Here is a 23,109-nt window from a genome sequence, read left to right as displayed (position 1 = left end):
AGTTAGAGAGCTTAGGGACCGTCTACAAACTACAATACAAAAAAGAGACAAAATAAAAATATGTAGGCTATCAATTTAATGATTAAATAAGGTAGTATCTCTAAACTTACCTTAGTTATAACTTTTCTCCTGCTAGTTGTACTACAGCACTTACTTTTAAAAAATAACAATATTCTAGTTTTTAAAAATTTTGTTTGTAGCTCTTTTCGGTGTTTATAGACGGTCCCGAAGCACTCCTTGCAGTATCAACACAGGAACTAAACACAGCTAAATTAGCAGAACTTTATTGCATTTCTGTCACATCTACTGTAGTCAGAATCACTGTGTTTACTCGGAAGGAATCATTGCACATGGGTAGGCACTTTTAATGACATTTTGAACATGTTAAGTGGCTAAAAACATGTTTAAAACTTGCCCTGTTTAAGCCTGTTGGTGCTAACTCTAGCAGGAGGATATCACGGTGTAGGCAACATTGATTGTTTTCATATTTCTCTCGACTGACAGCACTATACATTTACAAACAACAGAGCTACGTGTTGGAATCAACCGGAATTCTCCTTTAATGGCACTGTAGTAGCAACATTCCATTTTAACCCTATTTTGTGATATTTAAGTAAAGCCCCTTCCTGAGACCATGGGAATTCCTTAGACAGCTAAACTAAAAATGATGTGCCGAGTAGGACTGAGTTTGGATGGAATGATGGTTCCCAACAGAGCTATCTGAGGCTGCCCTTGACCTGAGTTCCCGGCTGCTCTGACATGAGCACCACCATCTGGCTGCCTATAGAGAGAGCCATTAATATGTCTGGTTGATGGAGTTAATGATTTACAAACATATTACAGCCCGTTATGAAGTGAGGTTCATCTTACTGGGAACACAACACCGCGGCCACCCACGTATAGGTCTTGTTTCAGGCGTTTTTGGTCAAAAAAATGTTTTGCTACATGCTTTGCATACTGTATCGTCAAACACGTTACAGGAATACAAATGTAATACTCCACTTCCCACCACCATCAAATGGCAATACATGGTCTTGAATTGCACGGCAGCTTAATTTGTCATTATTACCCCATGTAGAGTATTAGGATGGGTGTCTAAAAGTGTAGTGCACCACAACCGTATTCCTGTAACGCAGTTCCTCCTCTGGCTCAACTTACAGTTTCTCACTTAAGCTGAAGAGTTTTTGAAGTAGGAAACTTGACCAAGAGCAAACTCACTGACAGCTGAAGTAACTAATAAATGTTAAGTAGGGTGATGCCATGCAATGAAAAGAAAAAAACTGAAAACTGCACCAAAAGCACCATACTTCTATGTGTTTGTATGTGAATGTGTGTGTGTGTGTGTGTGTGTGTGTGTGTGTGTGTGTGTGTTGTGTGTTTGTGTTTGTGTGTGTGTGTGTGTGTGTGTGTGTGAGAGAAAGAGGGGGATGGTGTCCATGAACAAAATGAGGACTTCACCTCTGCTTGCCAGAGAGGGGCTAATGGAAATATTGGCTTCAGAAAACATGTCTGCATTTTTTTGTTTACAAAACTTCACTTTCATGTGACTTGCACAATTAAACAACCCAAACTTCAGCCTGTAAAGCTTCCCATAATTTGCTATACTGTTCTTCATAAAATACACTACTGAAGTTTGAATTACAAAAACATTATAAACAACTAATAAATCCCTTTATCTCCTATTTGTTTTTGATCTCCGAGATAGTTTGTTAGAGGATCATTTAACTATAAAACTTGGGATTATATTAAATAACACAATTATTGGCTCAAAAGAGTTGCGTTTGTTTCTAAGCTAGACACATTGCGGGGGAAAGTAAGTGCCTATAAAAGTGAAACCTATACAAAGCTCTTGCTTTCACTCTGAAGCCTTCACTCTGATGCCACAATTTCTTTTCCTCATGTTCATTCTCCAGTATCACTCTATTTCTTCAACAGTTAAACCTGTCTGGTTGAAAATTAAATATCACCTGTTTATTTATTTTGTTTACATTTCTACAAATACATTTCCCTACTATTCCACAGCCACCCTGTTTTCTTCCCCATCTCCTTTTTTCCTGCCCGTTTTAGGAATTCGATTCCTAATAAAGTGAGGATTTTTAGGGAGCGCAGAGCTACTGTTTATCAGAAAGTGAATCCAAATTATCTTTTGGGATATGATGAGACAATGCAACCTTTATAAACTACATCCTTCTCTCTGTAAAGTTAGCATAATGCAATTCTGGATTCTTCCCGTATACCGCACAGCTAGAGTAGTTGTTTTAAAGACTTTGTACAAACAGGACTTTCACATGAACTACTTCAACAAACAGGTGGCACCAATTAAGTCAGTGAAGACATGTTATATGTTGTTGGGTTCCCAAGGGAATATCAGCGAATTTCAACAAAGTGCTTGTGATATAAATATTTACAGACACTGAAACCTTTTTGTGTTGAAACATTAGTACTTTGTCCAATTAGAGGCTATTGCAGAAAGTTACATTTAAAGACCTTACAGATTTACAATAGCTATTTTGTTTTCATTTTTAAAAGTTGGTAAAACATGAAAATGAGGTAATGTGGGATCTTACCTGTGGTGCGAAATCAGGAGGTTGTTGATGCTTTAAGAGCAGGACAGACTGCGAGATAGAGCGACCACTGCAGTGTGCCAGTGGCTGCCTCTGATTTAACTTAACTGGTGGAGCGAGACGAGCAGGAAAACCGTCTGACACACAAGCACTAACACCCCCACCCCACCACCACTATATTCTCTCTCACACACACATACAAACACACACATAAACACACACTACAATGATGAATGAATAACATTGTAACCAGTCAGTTACGTATTGTCCTAGCCCATCTCTCCTGCGTGCATCCAAACACACACACACACACACACACTCTTACACAATAGCAACGCTCTTCTCCTCTCTTCCTCCCCCTCTTTCCACCCTACTCCCTCAAGCACCGTCACTTTCTCCTCTCTTTAAATGTCTAGTTCTAATCACTCACTTTCTCTTTCGGATGACATTTATTGCTACCTTTGACAAATGTAGCTTATTACTGTAAAGGCCTGTTGCACAATCTTTTGAGGGTAATCAATTCAACGTAACAGTTTAATAAACCAGACACAGGCATGCACACTGGCATTGACAGCACTTTGGTTAATCTTACTTTAATATCTCGACCAACCCTATCCTCCACTAGCGCTCATCTCTCATCCCATGGCAGTCCCCTGTCTTTGTCCTTTGCACAGCATAAAAAGGCATAACAAGGCTTTGATTGTGATTGGACCTGTCGACACACTGTATTAATAGCTTCCACAAGCTCGCCCTTGGCTTGGACCAGGGTGTTTCAGGGGCAAAGAGAGGGGAGGAACTTGAAACAGGGAGCCAGAGAGTTGGATAACCGCTTTTCTTTCACTCCTTGTTGGCCATCCAATGAACATTTCCCATTTTACATTGTGATTCAGTTGTCATTCAATTGTCAAACCTTCTTCTTTTTGTTCTTGTTTTACAGAGGTGATTGTGTTGTTAGAGTTTAGATTCTCTGCCCGAGCCCAAACTTGACCGGACCCTTGATCAAGCATACTTCATTAGAATAATTCGGTGGGGAGAAAGCTATGCCGCTCCAGCTTCTCTGGGTGCATGTTCTGCACTGACTTGAGTGTGAGGTAAACTGTGCTACATCGTGTCTCCCCCCACCTGCAGCACTGTTGTCGGCCAGTGCGCCAGCATGCAGACCACGGCAAAGGATTCCTTCCTATGTGGTTCCAGGGCTTTGATTATGTTGCTGCCATGATCTGTTACCCACACAACCTTTTTTTTTTTTTTTACGTTTCTTCATTTGGATCCATTTGTGATCCCTTCCATTCTGAATAAACAAACAGTTTACATGCTTCCTCCTTGCATTGTTCATTAAGATAATTTGATAAAGATTTCTGTAGCTCAAACAACTCGGAATAGTAGCAGAGAATGTCAGTTATAACAGCCGATGTATTAAAAAATTGTCGGGTTTAAATCGGGCTAGGGTTCATAATTACAGTTAATGTTTCGGGCTGGGCGGGTAGAGTCAGGTTGAGTTTTTGGGCCCAATCTAAGCTCTAGTTAGAGTATGTGAATGTATATGCATGTCAGGGTGGCTGAGCTAACAAATCCACATGGTCAAGCTAGCTTTGTTGAGGCTATTTAAATGTAACTGAGTCACTTGCTGATGTGACTTGTAAAACTGTACTCCAAGGAATAATTTCATGCACGCTAAAAGAATTTGTACAGGGCGTAAGGGAGAAATTTGAAGCTTGCACTCTTTACAGTTGTGTAAGGCAGCTAATAATAAGGGAGCTTTATTTTTAGCAAACATCAATTAGACACTCCTTATTAAAGATATTTGGCTCACTGTTCTTTTTTTTTTTTTTTTTCAAGGTCTTGACAGGTGTTAATAAGTAGGGCACATCCTCACCTCTCCGCCACAGTCCTAAGCTGCTATTGCAGCTGTCGTGGAGATGGATTGTGATGGATGAGGCGGCATAGTTGTCATCCTCTAAATCCCATTCAGTTTCAGTGTCCGTAGTGTTGACAGTCAAGAGAGCCATCACCTAGTTTGAAGACGAACAAGTCAAGAAAAGAAAAACACCCTTTGGGCTTATTGTTTCTTGGCTTTTGCTCACTCAGGTTTGACCAAGTCATTTGAGAATAATCACATTCACCAAGCTTACTATAGCTCAATGCATCTTGGAGGTCACACAGGGTCAAAAAGCAACACATTGAAAGATCCGGAAAACTTGTATGAAAACACAAGACCAGAGCGCTCCTCAGCATTTATACCTGTCATTTTTCATGCAGGGCAGGTTGCAGAGAGGACAGTATGTCACTTTGTCTTAAACACAACAACAGAGCCATTTACACCTCCAGGGGGACTATGATCAGGCTCCATTATGTCTTGTGTTATTGCGAATGATAAGAATCATCCATTAGGCAAATCTTATTGTGTATCCTGTCACAGCAATGAGCACCCATACGGTAGCTTGGTCTCGCTGCCATGAGAATGATCAACAATCTAAATCTGACCCAAAAGTCCTCTCAGGAAGTGAGTAAACAGTTATGTATGAAGCTCAGAATCTCCACCGCATTTTCAACAAAACAAATAATTCTCAGTAGGAACAGGATGTTGTTGCAACACCCCGCATTAAAACACAGCTTTACACTCCCTGAGTACAAGCAGAAACAGATGTTGATAAAAAAAAATAGGAGATCTGGTGGGAGAAGACTATGTCTTGATGGGTGGTGTTTATTTCAGGTCGGGGTGGGTGTGTTTGCAAAATAAAACTCCATGTGTTAAAACTGCATGATTGACTCTAATATAACACATGATTGATCAATCCAAGATTTTTTCTAAATTTGTGTTGTGCAACACTTCTGATGCAACTATAGTAAAATCCAAGGAATATGGTCATTTATCATCTATTGGGTAATGCATCATTTCTGGATGAGGAAGGCCAGAGAGAGAACAAAGCTTTATATGAGCTTCAAGTGCTCATGCCCCGGAGGTGTGCAATAGTGGGTGATGCTCCTGCTAATCAAATCACTCTAACAAGATAAGCTGTGTTAGCACTTAAGCTGTAGTAGAATGAATTGATGACCACGATAATTAGTGTTAGCACAGAGCACAGTGGGGAACAACGGACCTTTTGCACCAGAGCAACACAGGCACTAAAATGCCAAACCATCACACAGCCACCTGCTGAAGAAAGACAATACTCTGTGAGGTCTGAAGAGCTTTAACCATAAACTGCTGACCTGCATTGACAAGAAGCTAAGTCATCACTTATACCTGTATGAAAAGATTTGACATGTTTCTGCTTTGAAAATAAATCACGTGTGAAATGATTGCATATTATTTTAAACTATAGTGACAAGGGGCCGATTTCATTCAAATAAAATGATGAAGAACATGAGCTGCATATTTCTTTTCTCACGTTAGTCATTAGTTTCTGTTGAATAATGCAGGGTAAACTTTGCCAAAAGACACAAATCTCTTGCATATACAAGTGACCTGCAGAGTAAGAAAGGCTGACATGTTGTTTTGATGAGCATCATCAGTTTTTCTCCTAAAGTCTATCTTGTACGTACATGTTTTAAATATAACAATATATCAATATATCATTGCCACGTTGTTCCCAGATGGATTTTATTCATTAACCTGTTTCACAGCAGACTTATGAACATGTCATAGCAGGAATAGCAACACAGGTGGAACTCATAACACTAAGGATGTCTATGTTCCAATCACTGCAATGAAATGCAATTATTAATAATTTTATAAGATACACCTGTGTTTGACAGGTCAAAATTTAAGCAGTCAAGAGAATCAGTTCTACTTTACCTTTTAAGGTATTGGCAAGGTGTTTGACTTTGTTACAGGCTAACTATAGTGATAAGGCACAAACTGGGGTAGGTGAGCAATGATGCTAAGTTGATACACGGTTAGAAATGTATGCAGTGAAGCTAGCTACGTTAGCTGAAAACTAGCATTAGCTACTGTACAAAGGTGATACACCATTTGCTGCAACATAATTCAACAAACCCTTGGACAATAGAGTATTTAAACTATAACCCCACCTTCTCTGCTTGCTTTGGCACTAGTCTTAAACAATTATGCTAAGTTTGCCTAACAGACTGTATTATGCTAAACAGGTTTGCCCCAAACAATTGGTAATAGTAATATTGGTAATGCTAATAGCATTTCCTAAGCTAACTCCACCGTTGCTTCAAAACATCTTTGCAAGAAAAACATATACAGTATGTTTGGTGCTTCGTCTTGCTGCTTCAGGCACATTAACGTTAAATCCATTCCTTCATTGGCTTCAAACCTGAACTTTAAACTGGATGTTTTCCGTACCTGCGGCAAGTTTGCTCTGCTGCGCCTCTCGCCAAACTCGATGCCAGGTATCACTACTTTGCTTCAGTAAGGTAAAAACTTACTGCTTGTGCTATTACATAGGCCCATTGTAAGTAGATGTCTTGGCTCTGTTAAGTTGGTGTTAATGTGCTTGGCTGACAAGTTGCTTGCTGTTTAATTGCTCTCTGGCACATCTGTTTGTGGCTTATGTCTTGGCTTTTGCTGTTGCTCTCTTTCCACTTGGATGCATTGTTAGCATCATAGACTATGAAAATAAGGTTTGCATTGATATTAATTTCTGATTATAATGTATTTTTATTTTGGCATGTGAATCATAATGCTTTTGTGATGTTGGTTTTGCATAGTGGAGAAATAGGAGGACTCTTGTGTTGACTACTGTTAGTTGTTGTAGCGGAAGTAGTGTTATATGAAAAAAGACAGACGTCCTGCACATCCTGCAGACAATTACGTCATAAAGTCCTGCATATTGTGTATATATATATATGCAGGACTTTATGACGTAATCGTCTTTTTTTTGTAACCCTAATACTGTAATTTTGAATGCATAATTTACATGTGGATGAACCTTAATGTGGTAACTTGCTGACATAGAGATATGTTAGTTAAGACATTTATCAACTAATTAGTCACCTAATTAAGATAGTTTTTTTTTTATATTACAGTGATTACAGTGTAACAATAAATAGAACATATGATTCTTGTGTTAAAGACTTATGTTCATTGGGGGGAGCCTAGCGGTTCACTTTACAAATACTAGGCTATAACTAATTTACATCTGGTGTGTTTTTTTTTTAATTCTATAAAATACGTTGTCCTGAAAAGATGTGTTGTGGTGTTTTTGCTTGGAGTATAAACAATGTGGCAGGATGGCTGGACTCCAGTCAGCCACCACAACACCATATAACATGTATTTTATCTAATGGACTCTCACGCTTTATATAGACATAACACACATCCATCCATCTGTATAGAACTAATTTCTGGGCTCCTGACAGTCCTAAACATCCAGTGTTTCATACATCTCCCTCGGATGACCCACAAGGGACCCGTCCAATGTGACTTTAACAAGCCTTTTATTTTCTCAGTGTGTAGCCAAGGTGTCAAGGACAGCTCGAGCGACATCCCTCTGGTGCCGTCAAGGCTCAGAAAATATTTACTGCATCTCTCACACTGAATTGACCTGCCTTGTTAGCTTTGTTTCCCAGATGAGCCTCACTCAAAAAACGTTGTTTGTGTGGGGGGACAAGAACGACGCGGACATGGATTAACCAAACAGAAAGTGTGTTTTGTCACATTAAATGTTTTTTGTTGTTTTTTAGTTGGAGTCAGAAATATGCGCAGTACCACCTGTAAGCACACATGTTTTGAATTGACCTTTGCCCCCTTAGCTTTAAATTCTGCTTAACGTCACGGAAATCTTTGACCTAGAGGTTGACTGTGGAGATGTAAAGTGATGTGGCTGCCACACTCCTTTTGAGCAGAGCTAAAAGAACAGATATGTCAAAGACAACAAATCTTTTGCACAAACAGGAAGCGTCCAAGAGATTGGCGAAGGAAAGTGGTGGGAAGGCCTGTAAAGGGCCTCATAGAGTCACATTGTTTAGATCTGGGCTCCCCAAGGTTGCCTTTTTACATCTACACACAGGGAGGGATGGGAAAATACAGAGGGGGGTGCTAAGGGAGGCTTGCTACTTCTCCTTCAGTGTAACCTCTCCCATGAATATTTTAGGCTCTTCATTAGATCCATGTCCGATTAAAAAAAAAAAAAGATATTTGCACTTCCTTCCAGTCCTGTCCAGGTTTTTTAGTCGGATGACCTTTGAATTTAATAAAACAGTGAGCTGTCATATAGACGTATTTGGCTTCCTTATGTACGGTGTTCAGCCAAAGGAACATTATAGACTGAGATAACAGAGGAAGAGGTACTATTGCCTTCAAGCAAGGAAGGAATTATGTTTGCTGTAAAGGTTTTCTTCAGTTTATTAAAGAGATTTGTCAATACAATTAGACATCACAGACACAGATTACAAGAGCGTAAACAAATAAATTCTGAATGTTCTTTTTATTCTGATAGTTTATTATTTTCTAGCAGTGGACTGTCAATATTGGCCTGTCAACTCTAATGCATATTATAGCTCCTTTAATGTTGTTGTCACTTAACTTTAAAGCAAAAAGCCTGTGTGTGTGTTTATCCATTTACGGGTATGGTTGTATGCCTGTTGGCTCTTACTGTTTTGTTTCCGTAGTGAAACCCAGTTTGTGTGTATGTGTGTCTGCGATGTGCGTAAGACAGGAGAGTTTTACGCACACACTAGCGTACTAAGGGTCTGTAACCTCTTCTTATCCCAGGCCAGGCTTTCCTTAAGTAAACAGCATGTGAACAGCATTGAGTTTTTGTTCTCACCCATGACCCTCACTCTTTAAAAAAAAAGAAAATCATAACCAGGCAGGGGAACATTACCAAGGAGTTTTGAGTCAACTTTAATTAAATTCAAAAATAAAAAAGATAATAATAACAACATCCATTAAATGACATTTGAACAGTAAATTGCGCTTTTAAGATGCATCCGTGTGTGAATATATCCAAGAAAGTATGTACAGTATCTCCGCTTGTAACTACTTCCCCTTAAAAAAAAACAACAACCTCCAGCCATGTTGTTACTCTTAGGGGCTGCTGGAGAGTTTGGCCTCAGCTGAATCAATAACCCTAGGGCCCTCCAGACCTTATAAACACCCCCGTTCTCCAGGAAGAGGGTGACTTGCGCCACACTGGCGATGTTTGGTCACGTCCTCAACTCTGTTGTAACAAACAGAATACTCTCTGACAGATGCATTTGAAAAGAATGGTTCAGTCAACACTCTCGTATCACAAATAAACCGGCTTTCTTTTGTGATAGCAGGATTTGAGCTGAAACATTATGGGAACATTAAATTATCCCCTACAAAAAAATAGTTCCCGCATCAGACACTCTGGGCTCAAACTGAGTAGTTTTCTTAGAGAACTGTGATGTACTGAGGTTATCTTAGATTAATGGAAGCTACAAAGACAAATAGCAATACATTATATGTAGGCTATATATTTAAACAAAATCTAATGTTAATATTTAGATAAATATCTTTTTTGCATTATGACTTACTCAGTGCAGAATACCCTGTGTAGTTTTGATCACCTATGTATGAAATAAAACTAAACAAGACTAAGAATGAAAATAGACATATCACGACAGTGAATGTTAAGTCACGTACCAAAATATGATGATCATGATGATTTTTGTCATAACACCGTGGATGATGACATTGATAATCTCAGCAAGCAGGGAACTCTTTCTGCGCTGTTGAAAGTTTTGTTATTGTGTTACTTACAAGTAGCGATGGGATTTACAAAGTTACAATGTTGTGGCGAGGCACTTACTCTGGATAGGTAAGGCTGGATGTTCAGAATAAATTTAACAAAATTAGAATTTAACAAGAATTTCAAAAAACAAACACTTCTGTTTAAGTTGTGAGTTCTCTTGTAGTTGCTGCACTTACTGTCGACTGACTGGTCACGATGATAGTAACTGGAAAGTTGGGTTTTGAGGACTCATCGTGGTCAAGTTATTGAGACAATAGGAGACAAGAAACAACTTCTTAAGACAATAGGAGATGAACTTTGTGCGTGTCAATAGCTAGAGAAACCTGGGAGAAAAGAGGATGGGGAACTTAGAGAAATCACTAATACACAAGCAAGAAACCATGGGATCATTGCCTTCAAAGGAAACATAAAGATTATGATTCCACTGTGATTATGATTACTTTGCTTTAATAGTCTTTGTACTGTAATACAAACAACCACTGCTATTTGTTATCCCCTGTGTTATAAGGGCTTTGACACAATAACGCAACATGCAATAACCTTTTAAAAGAACATCAGTATTGCCAAAATAGGATTCTTAGCCGAGCTCTACTGCAGACATTTAGTGCAAACAACAATTTATAATCCCAAAACCAGGCTCTAAATAACCTTAACTTGCATAATGTACTCTTCTCCCTCTTCGTCATCAGGTTCCTCCATGTTTGCTGCATATTCTGGGACGTTGAGTTCACTTGACCTAAAGCAAGCAACAGGTCAAGAACTTTGTTCCATCCAACTCAACTCGCCATCTGTCCATCCCTCCAGTTCTGTTTTGTTGCAGTTAACAGGCATGTTTGAAGATGCAACACTTGTGTTTAGTCATGGACTGTACATGTGTCCTGTAAAAAATATTCTTGATTCCTTTGAGACGCATCAGTGTGATTCCCTGGTGCCTGTGATTACTTTTTTACTGAATACCATAAGTTTGGAACATTGTGTAAAACCTCTTGTGCCCATTCCCAGCATTTTCTGCTGAGGCAGCCTTGCTTAGGAAGTTTGTCTTGGCCCGGCTTTTAAAGGAGTGCCAGTTAGTGGATGGCACCAAGGTCTTGTAATCAGCACATAATGCCTGAGAAGGAGGAGCTCGAACTAGTTTCTAATTTGGTTTTCTGTCCTGTTGTTTGTATTTGGATACTTGGAGACACTAAGAAATGACAGAGCGTCTCCAGCTTCTTTAATGTGACGTATTTCCAAGTTAAATGGAATATGAGGGCATGGGACAATTTCAGTAGGGATGGAAGCGTATCGTGATTCCATACATCTTACCCCTATCTGAGCGTTTATCACCTCTCCTCCTATAGTAAGACAGTCCAGAGCAGTTCAAGTGTCAAGTGTCTTTTATATAATGAAAGGGGTTTTAGCTGGTTGCTCTAAATTGCATTTTATTGGATAAAATATGTCCTTTATATACATTACCAAATGTAGGATGACTCATCAAAAACAATTTTAACATTTTCAAAAAAATGTTAAAAAAAAAAGTAAACTGTATGCTAAAAAAGGTTTTTATTGTACCAAGATAAAGTATAATAATTAATGCAGTGACAGAGAATAGGAACTTTAAAATAGTTTTTTAATAATGGTCCATGCACATTCACCAGCCTGTGCTAATTGACATCCAACCACAAGAAAGAAGAACATACTAGTAAGTAAAGCCAGTTGCTGACCACATTTTATCATGTATCAACATTATGGAAACTAAAGGCCCTGACACACAAAGCAGACGGCCAAGAACTAGTGGCGACGAAGGCAGACTGTGGCGTCGCCTTACTCGCTAGTTAGCTGGCATGCTTGCTAGAGGGCTCAGTTGTCAGTCAAGCACCAAGCACAGTATATTAAGTTTTAGGACATTCAAAATGTCAATTTTTGCTTTGACAGCTCTATGTGCATTGAATTGATCAGGTGAAATGAAGACGAAAACTGTGAAGAGCCTTCTTTGTCCGCTCTCATGGTTGTTTGTTTGCTTTCTTTCTCCTGTGTACTAATTCGCATATGCCGAATAGTCGATGAGATGGACTTTTTGCACAGCAGAACTAATATTAAACAGATGTAAACAAAGAACATATTTGTCATTGTTTAACACGTGACAAAAGCTTGTGTTTTTCACAGAGTAGCACATTGATGAATCCTTGCACACATTTTTCAGTGTTTTGTCATTAACCTTGAATGGTTTGACTGACCTTAGTAAACATCATCTCATCATAATCTGTGTAAATAATTTGATTAGTAGGTAGCTAACAACAGTAGATGCTAGTTAAAAAAAAGAAACATATTTGCTTTCATATTTTTATACCATTATTATGGATTGGAGTTTGAGGGTTCTGAATTGATCATAAGATGATGTACGTTGTTATTTTTTCCCCCTGATAATCACAGAGGCGTTCAGTTTCCCCATTGGTGCTCGTACTGTGTGCTTCTGAGGTCAGTTAACTCCTGCTGAGAGAGCTGGAGTGGATGGGAGGAGGAGTAGAGCTAGAGGAAATAACACAACAGCGGGGTATCTCATGCCAATCAACATACAGCAAAGTGAAAAGCATTAGCCAAATAACTGATGCTTACCGATTTCCCAAGACTGTGTGGGTTGATGTTTTTACCCTTGAGAGGATATAGTGGTTAATGTGGCTACTATAGCTTGAAACATATTGTCTCAGAGGGGTTATGCTTTAGTTCCTTAGATATTTTATGCCATAAGCTTAGTCTCTCATCTTCTGAGGCACTTTAATTCCCATTACTGTATGTGCTTTGTTTGACTCCTCCCGTATTTGTCAGGATTTAAATTTATAAGTGAACGAGCTTCTTATTTTCTGCCCGATGTCTGTGTTGACGCTGGTATTATGGCATTGAACTTGGTTTTACACATGACTTGGCATTAGGGTCAAGTTTCAGAGTACTCCCACTCTGTGTCGGTACGGAGAAAGAGGAGGCGACTCTCCACAAGGCAACTCCTAATGAAATCCCTTCCTGGGAGCTTTGTAAATATTTTCATCTTCTCCCTCAGCCTGCTGATATACTACTTCCACTCACTTTTCTGATTAATCGCTGAGGAGTGGAGAGAGACCGAGACGGGAGGAACTGGATAAATGGTCACACGGCTGTTGTCCAAAACTGTCCACATCAACATCCTGTCTGCAACCTTATACTGTCCTCATATCACACCTAACCACACAGGCACAGGCAGGTAAAATAGCTCTTCATACAGCATGTATTCAACAGTATTTGTGGCAAGGATTTTATTTTGTTAATTTTGGACTGACACAAACACTGAAGAGCACACCACCAGTGACAAACCACTACCTTCTGTTTACTGATAGCTAGCGTTTAACTTAGGTGGATTATTTAGCTAGTAAGTGGCGATTTTTGGCAGACAGCCTCTATAAGAAAGCACAATGAAATAAATGTTAATTGATCCTTAACCTTTGCCTGGCAAGCAGGAAACGGAGTCTCAGGAAACAGAGACTCAGGAAACGGAGTCTCAGAAACAGAGACTCAGGAAACGGAGTCTCAGAAACAGAGTCTCAGGAAACGGAGTGTTAGGAAACAGAGTCTCAGGAAACGGAGTCTTAGGAAACGGAGTGTTAGGAAACAGAGTCTCAGTTTACCTGTTTGAGAAAAAAGAGGAACTTGCTGGTTCAAAGTTAGGACTAACAAGTTAATTAGGAGTTAAAAAAATAGCTTGTATAGCCTATTTACATTTTTTTTATGCAATATAAATTTTTTTAAACTTTATACAAAAAAATAAAAAAACGCAGTGTCCGTTGTCAAATCACAAAAAAAAAAAAATGTGTTTAACGCTATCGAGGTAAAATGGGCAATTAATTGTAAATGTGATTTTAAGTCATATCGTGCAGCCCTGGTTAGAACCATCCACCACCCAAACCTTCCTTGTATGCAGAGTTTGGCGCTCTTATACTTATACTTCACCTCCTTCTCCTCACCTTACTTCCGTCATATTTACGACGGCCACTGTAGGGAACCACCACTATAGAATAAATATGGGTCGTGATTGCTGCTTAAACAAACGATTTATGGGGCGTTTTTCAGGGGAGGACAGCCTCAATCTATACCAGTTGCTTGCTTGTAATAATGTTTATTTCACATGTCATCATTGTATATTTTAAACACAGTTACATGAGGTACAATGATCATATACAGGCCGCATGAGATGGTGAACCCCAAATAAGCTACTAAAAGCTTTTCTGAGGGGGCCCGAGAACAACAAACATACAACAAATAACATGCCAACCAAAAAACTCAATTTACCATGGACAAAATAAAGACATTTACAGAAAAAAAACAAAAAAACAACAACAAACAAACAAAACAACAGATAAACGATCCCAGCATAAAGTGTTGCACTTAAAGAATAATCAATCATATGAAAAAAGCAGTTTTTCCTTGAGATGTTTTTTGAAGAAGGAGACAGAATGCGACAATTTTAAGTTTTTCGTCGAGTTTGTTCCAAATCCACGATCCCCTACAAACTACACTTAGGCTCGTATATTGTAACCAACGTTTTTTTACCAGTGATACTGTGTTTTCCCCTTGTGTCATAAGTGTACAGGGGACGACTGATTGGAACATCATGCAGGCATTGTGATATACATTGTGTTCAGTAAGCTTCAAAAATCCAAGGCGATATTGGGTTCAGACCACTTTAATGCTCGTATGACGTTTTTCTGTAAAAGCTGTTGTTTTTCCAAGTGGCTAGGAAAAGTGTTACACCATATGGTATTACAATAGTTCAAATGGGGTTCAATATGGCATTTGAAATGAAAATGTTCATCAACATTAGACTTACTCTTTCAATAATTTGTTAATTTATTTTAACACAAACGTGCTTGTTTACCCGTTGATTTTTCTTTTTTTCTAGAATGAAACACAATGTAGTTGCCTCAGCTGATTAAACATAAAGGTTATGTGTTCATTAGATCTTATTGGATTACATCTTGAGTTAAGTGACGTCCTAGTTAAAAGCATCTGGGATCAATATGGCTTAAACCTTGTAGTGATTTGACGGTATTGGTCGGAAACCAAAGCACCCTTCTTGACTAGTGTCATGTGGGATTACATAAAGGACAACTTCGTACCTCTGGACCAATATTCTGGATGGACAGAAAGGATAACATCTCTTATCACAGTATAGAACATTTCATATCTCAATATCAATATAAGTACTTTGTGATTAAGGGTTAGGTGGAAATTGTCTACAGGTTTTCTGGAAATTCAATTGAGACATTTTTAGATAACCTGAAAAGAATGTTTGTTTGTTAGTTGGTTAATCCAGTGAAGTTAATACCTGAAAACTGTGTTAAATGATGGTGTACACATACACATATCTCTCATCCTGTGCCTATTTCAAACACAATCACATTATTGTGTGTCTTGCAGTGACTATTTATTAAAGACATGCTGCTTTGAGATTCAAAATCTTGTTTCAGTTTCTTTCCCAAAGAGGCATTTAGAATACTCTATTGTCTCAATAGCCACAATTATCACAGCAATACGCTGCTGAAAGCCTCACATAGGGGAAATACTACTCCCTGTTATAAGATGGTGCTGTTTTCTTTAACAAAGATTAATCTGTGGTAAGGGATATGGCAGCATTAAGCAACAAATTATAAAACTGCACACTGATTTTTGTTCATTGCAAAGATGAATTGTTGCACTTCTAATTGAAATAATACACAGATTGTGTTACAGATAAATACTTGGACTCATCTGTGCACAGCGTATAAATATGCATACCCGCACACATAATCCATCTTTGACAGGTGAGATACACCAGTAATGTTAAGGAAACTGCTGAATCTGTTTTTTTCTCCAAACTTTTGCAGAGCATAAAGTCCTTCTGTCCTCTTGGTTATTTGAAAAGCATTACTTACAGATGACTGACAGGCAGTAATACTGACTAATGAAGTTGATTTTCCACTTGAGCTTTTTGTCAGTTACTTGGAGTAAGCCAAACCACAGATTGATACCATGTGGGTCATCATTATACCCGAGGGAAACTGCTCATCTTATTTTCATCTGTTTCCAGCTTCCTCTAAAATTCATATAGTATTACATGTGTAGTTCTCTTTATCTGATACTATGAGCAGACTTCATATTTCATATTAGGTATCACATGGAAAGGTGTGAGCAAGGGTCACACCTTCAGAGTGTAAAACGTCAAATCTGATGGTAATATGACACACGTGTAAGCACTGTCTAAACAGACGTCACAGAAAATAGGTTCTCAGAAAACTGTCCATGTTTATTTAATCATTTCTGATGGGTTTTGGGTGATGCAGGCAGATATTGGATTCAGAGCTAGCGCAGTGAAAATCAGGTTAAGTCTTACACTGAATGTGGAGGAGGCCTGCAAATCTGGTCCCTGTTCTATTTCCCCTGGCTGCATTACCCACTTCTAACAAAGTTACAGAACACTTCTCATTTTTCATTGGATTAAAAGGGTAATATAGATTTGGACATGAGACACAGTGGCACATTAATCCCCATGTGTATCTGCCCTACTGTTCAGACTGTCACACACACACAGACACACACACCTTTCTCTTTTTCTTTTTACACATGCTCTCTCACTCATGTCAGGGTTTAGTTTGTCGCCGACCTTCCTCACAACAGATGCTGCTCATTAACCTTTTGTCCCTGTCGCCCGCTTAATGACATCACAAAAGGACAGCGCTAATAATGATCATTTACAATGACTCAGACCCATTAAAAGCTGTTACAGGGTAGAGAATGGAAAGTAAGGCCACTGATAACCGCGTGAATAACAATACAAAAAGTATTGTTTTATGTCTGGAGTTTGGCTGGGTGTTGTGGACCGTCTTTTGACTATAAAAAGGATGCTGATTAAACATTGACTAAACACCACAGAATAAACATGTCTATGGAATGATGAGATGAGATGTTATTAATTTCTGTAGTCCCAGCTATAGGTACTGGTAGAAAGCCCATATTTTTTTCTTTCTCATAGATTTACACTTTTCTTTATTATCCAGTTCCAACCAGTAATTGTATACTTCCCAAAGGGCTGGTTTCATTACATATTCATCCACGGGTTTCTGCCAAGTTTTCTAGAATAGATTAAACCTTTTTACATCAATATATAATTCTTTGATTGACCATTAGTCACTCTTTGTCATTACCTATGCAAAGGGGGTCATGTTTTTTTTTTGCCCGTTTGTCAGGAGGAATATGAAAAAGTGCTGCCCCCATTTTTTTTTAAACTCGGTGGAAGGGTGTAGCATGGGCCAAGGAAGCACTCATTTCATTTTAGAGTGGATCCAAATCACAGGGCGTACACACGTGTTTTCCTTTTGTTAACGTTGCGAAGTGCACTTCTAGTTATTCATAATTTGCTTTGTTAAGAGGCAACCTGTTGGTATGAGACAGCAGTATATAAGTTCGATAAAAAAGCTATCAAACTCCATTAACTTCACATTCACATCTTCCAGAACAGCAAAACCAAAGGGATTCTCTACATTCAAACAAACAAATTCTGTTGTTCTTCCTCTCATGGGTCATTTCCTTAACTGTACATGTTTCATATTATGTAAAGCATAAGTTACACTCCCAAGGGCAAAATACTTTGAGGGTACCCTCAATAATTTTGTTTGAGTGTATTCCCACATTCCTCTCAGCAACTGAAGTGTAGCTTTTGTAATCATGACCTCTGCATTTAGTCAGGGACATATGTTAACTATTCAGGAGAAACTGTTTTGCTCCACAGTAAAGTCAGGCTCCCTGGCCACTGGTTTGCAAGGTTTGGAAGAGCCAGTTTCCCGTGCCTGTTTCCCATGTTCCCAACACAAGTTGTTCAAAGGAAACACGGGGTCTGGAGATGTACTTCTCATGCTTCCAACAAGCTGCATGACAAATTGTAGATTACAGAAAAAAAATGCAATGAAATGCTATTATTTTACACCAGGTTTTTGTTGGTCAATGGCGCAATCACTTTTTGCCGCCGCAAGACAGCAATACGCCAAGAATTCCGCTGAACACACCTCCCTGTCAGACCAGCATGCCGATGGGCGCAAAGATGGGCGCAGGTGCATTTGCTATTTAAACGATGTGGGCGGAATAAGTTGCGGAATAAAGGTATTAGGGAAGAAATTGAGGAAGAAAATGAGTAAAAAGGAATTAAGTGAGAAAGGAATGAAGGAAAAAATTAAGGATGGAAAGATTTAAGGAATCAAGAAAGAAAGGAATAAAAATTAGAAGGAAATAAAGAAGTAATATATGTGTGCAATCCAGTCTGCAATCGTCTCCCTCTTTATTCATTAATTTAAAGGCCAATTCTTTGATATTGTCAAAAAGGGTGTTACATTTTCCATGCTTGGCTGTATATTAACATATATAAGGATAATGAATAATGACATTGTCAAACAGTATAACAACGTACCTTAACTGTGATATAACACCATAGTAAAAGGGAGGCTATTCACAGGCACACAATAATAAAGAAAATCGGTCATCTTTGGTGTGGACCCACGTCATCTTTGGCGTGGATCCAAAGATGACGTGGACACTGATGACCACATCATCTAAACGCCTTCAAAGTCTGGGCCATGGAAGTGCCCTTCTGGAACATTCATCACAAGCTTTACATCCATTAAGCCCGCTCATCTGGAGCCAACTGAAACCCTCAATGACAGTATTTGTAATTTTTCAAACTGCAGAAGGTGCCCAGTTTTGTGTGTGTGTGTGTGTCTGTGTGTGTGTGTCTCTTGTTTGCAACTTTTAGGAAGAAAATAAATCTAAAAGTCCTATATGCTTCCTTTTCATGTGTGGAGTATTTGAAAAATACAGCTTACATAACTTTAAAAGACGTTTTCATTGACATGATTTTGGTGAATTAGGTGATTTGTTTTTGATTGTTCAACTCCTTGATATTTAATGACGGAGTAAAATGAAGCAGTTCTACTTGATTTCCTCTTGTATGAAGTCTTTCCCAAGCATGTCTCAACTCTGCCCCATGGTGGACAAATGAATTAACAGCCGATTGAGAGCCTCTAATTTTTATTTAATTTTTTTGTTTTAGGAATTCTTTCTCCTCTGTACCTCTTTAAAAAAAAAAACGCTATGTAGTTCTTATTTCTCTTGAAAAGGAATAAGAAAAGGTCTATCATGTCTATAAATTATATATATATAAATACGTGTGTGTGTATATATACATATATAAATAAATATATTACAGTACAACAATCAGTTTAGGTTACTTAAATAGCATATTGGCAATTATGGCACCAATATTTGCAGCCGTGAACATTTGGTACAAGTAAACCTCCAGTCTTTTTGGCTCAGTGGAGATCTGACAGTCTGACAGTTGAATTTAAGAGGAGAATTGGGTGGGTGCCATCTTGTGGTTTTTAATCTGAATTACACAAAAGCAGATGCATTTAGTGAAAGTTCATTTAATGACATGAAGAAACAGAATCTCTGTGTCCTTATAAAGCAGTTACAGCCCCTGCTTAATGTTACTTAAATTGTGCTTTTATTTGATGGTTTGCCGTTGTACAATAGGAAATACGGGAGAGATGCATGCATCCCACGCTTTCCTGATGTCATATTGAGTTTTTTTTGCCATCAGCAGTTCAGGCTCTTAAGCCTTTTGTCATAATCATTATTTATGGCCTTACACCTGCTATTATTGAGAATTGTCACACCGTCTCACAGCAGTGAAACACAAGCTTGCAAAGTCTCCATTTGTTTATGTCATAGACAGGGTTTTAATGTTCTACACATTTCTTCACTTCCTTTTTTACTTTCCTGCTCCATGAAATTTCTCCACCGCTGGGATTGTTGAAATTACGGTGACACTTAAATGACCTCCTCCTTAATTATTTCAGTTTAAGTTGTACAGCTATAAAATAGCAGCTAAATCACTGGAAGTGTACACAGCAACAACTATTAGGTTTGACCAAACCACTGGAGTTCAATTGATGTGTCGATGCATGCAGTTAGCAGCTGAACGTTTGCAAGTCCCATGGTGAGAAGTTAGGGATGCTAACTCTTGCCTGCACACCAAGCACATCAACTAGCTAGCCTTGGGCAAAGAAAGCAAACATGCTGGTGTATTTGAGTCACTTTGCATCCCTAATGTCGGAACAAAACGGTAGCCCCGGCGGTAACACTCAACGCTTTACTTGTTTATTTATTTCTGTATTTTTGCCCCCTTCTAATCTCCTGTTCCCGAATTAATTGCTCAATTAGCATAGTAAATTAGCGAAACAATTATGATGCATGGAAAACTTCCAGTGCACACCATAACAGCCAGTCTGGATACATTTAGTGAAGTGAGGAGAGAGAAAAAAAATAAAAGGGGAACGAAAGCAGGCAGGGTGGCTTGTAAAGCCAGAGAATTAGATAGTTTGTAGTGAAATAAAACATTTTAACAAACAGTCCTGCCAAATGAAATATAATACCCTCTCCTCAGTGTGAGATGTAATAAACATGGCAGTGCAAATTTATTCGCAATGTATAAAAGTAGCAATGAATTCATTCTTCATGCTTTTCAGAAGGTTGCATGGAGTGCAGAAAGAATTAAATGCTTTCCTACTTCTGCCCCAACACAGAAATGGTGGAGGTTTCAAAATAAAGTTTTAGAACATAGAGGCTTTCTCGTAAAGTTTTCTTTATCAGGTATTTTACTTTCTGCTGAAAGCTTACTTGCATTGTCTAGTGCAGTAAATGCATTGTGTGTGAAAGTCAGTAGTACACCATGCAGCAGTCCTTATGTGTAAATCTCCCATGTTAGCGTTCTTGGAATACTTGGAAAATTGGCCCTTTGTCATCCATGGATCCCACAACTGGATGACTGTGGGGCCACCCATTTTGCCTCTTCTTCTTCTAGCTGAGAGCAGGAAGCATGCTTCTCTATAGGGGGACATATTTATCCTGACAGCTCTTACTGGGACAGCAAGTAACAACATGTCCCTGTACGCTTTGACACAAACACAAAGATGGCCAGTTAGATTCTGCTGACGGATATCTGGTCACTCAGGTTAATCACCTATCATAAAGAGGATCCAGGATTTGGCCACTGAATAATCCCCACTCTTAGGTAGAACCCTAGTGTAGGCACCTCCCCTAGAAGACTCCTTCCTGACCAACAGGAGCTGAACCCGTGTGCTAAGAGCAAGTGTTTGAGGGAGGACAAGGCAGCACGGACCCTCGCTTTGCCTGTAATACCTTCCTCTGGACCAGAACCAGCTTGCTGTGAAGGCATGGGGAGGGACTGGCCCTCTTGTGTGTGTTTTCTCTTGGAAATTGAAACCCCACAATATCTAGTATGGCAGGCTGACGGCAGTGATGAGCAAAGAAGCAGGAAACTCAAGATTACAAGATAGTTTATTTCCAGGCCCTTCACAACATTTTATCATGAATGTGAATCACTCGCTATAAACTGGGCTTCTTGCTCCAGTTACTATGTACCAGTTTTGCTGGTGTAAAAGACTCTTAGTCCATTCCAAGTCATTTGGGAAAATCTGCTCGGGAGAGTAGCTTTGTCATTACTGGAGAGTTTATTTAGAGGGTTTCTACTTTTGCTTCATCCTGGATTCATACCCACTGAGAACAGAAGTGCTTATGTGCCACCCCATTTGCTCTCTTTAATAAAGGTGCAGTAACTTTTTTTGTCCCGTAGACTGGTTTCGCACTGTCAACCTTACCAAGTAACTTGTAGTTTTTCCGATGGTTCCTCACCTTTGATGTGTTGTGTGATTTGGGTCTGCATGTCCTTTTCCCACAGCGTTTACAATTTGGAATGGCAGCCAACCCAGGTGTGATTGCTTATCTTTAGTTTTTCTGAAAAAGTTTTAATTTGCATAAGTCCGCTGTTAGTCCTGTGTTTCATTGCCTGTGATATTGTTTTGAAAACATGCAGTGACTGGACTACTTCTATGGGAACATCAATATGAGAAATTCTAGAACACTTAGTTTTGTTTGTGTGGGGTATAGTGGGCTCCATACTTTATATTTATCTACGTTTTGGTGACATTCATATCACTATTTACTATTTGCATCTGTAGGCCAAGTTTTTCAGAGTTTAAGAGAAACACTAATAAACACAATATCCAGATGACTGTGTGTGAATGCATTAGGATTGAGATGCAGAATTAGTGTATCTGTGTTATGGGAGCAGTGGGTATTACATTGCAGCTCTCTTGTGTTTCCTTTGACCAGGAATTCTGAGAGTTAGATAAAAGGATCGATAATACTCTTATCCGTCCGTTGAAGTACAGAATAGCGCTACAGTTAGGAGATGGTAAACACAGCTTAGTACAAATGGCAAACTGATTTCTCAAATAGTTCTGAATGAGCACATTATGTTTTCTCCGTATGTGTGGTTTCAGGCAGTGGAATGGTGGGATCACAAATTTCCATTGGCGTACTCCCAATGGCATGAGTTCCTTGCAAATATCACATTCCTTATTACGCTCCACTCAGTTTAGGTTCAATGTGTAATTAGTTTAATGAGTGTTGTCCACTGAGAGTACTGTGGGGGGACCCATCTCCTGAGCTAATGTATTTGCATGACAGTATGAGAGGCGAGCAGATTGCACATCACAGTCTAGCAGTAGGCTACCCTCCTATGTGTAATAAAATATCAAAAAAGTCACTGATGGTTGAAGTAAGTGGACTCCCATTAAGTACTCGGAGGCTCTCTCTCCGTTTTAATTGCATTACACTGTTTGGCAAATATCTGCTTTAATTTGTCGAAGTTTTTTGTTGTTGTCTCCTTTTATTTATCTTTTCCAAGGCCGACGCAATCTGTTCAGTCTTGTCATGTAAATAAAAGCTGCATCTTGAAT

The 23,109-nt window shown here is 38.9% G+C and overlaps 1 protein-coding gene across 2 annotated transcripts in view; it reads right to left on the bottom strand.

The window, feature by feature from the left end:
* agtr1b (angiotensin II receptor, type 1b) overlaps window positions 1-4,536 on the bottom strand; it is an 8,537-nt gene extending 4,001 nt beyond the window's left edge. The window contains exon 1 of one of the 2 annotated variants that reach the window (XM_032504135.1): window positions 4,441-4,536. The gene's annotated coding sequence lies outside the window, so the exon portion shown is untranslated. Of the gene's footprint in view, window positions 1-2,567; window positions 2,875-4,440 lie in introns of those variants that run through there. The other variant, XM_032504133.1, reaches the window with a different exon arrangement.
* Between the last annotated feature and the right edge of the window lie 18,573 nt (window positions 4,537-23,109).

This window comes from Etheostoma spectabile, chromosome 22, assembly GCF_008692095.1.
Source record: "Etheostoma spectabile isolate EspeVRDwgs_2016 chromosome 22, UIUC_Espe_1.0, whole genome shotgun sequence".
NCBI lineage: Eukaryota > Metazoa > Chordata > Actinopteri > Perciformes > Percidae > Etheostoma > Etheostoma spectabile.
This window is presented reverse-complemented; position numbering and strand designations above follow the sequence as displayed.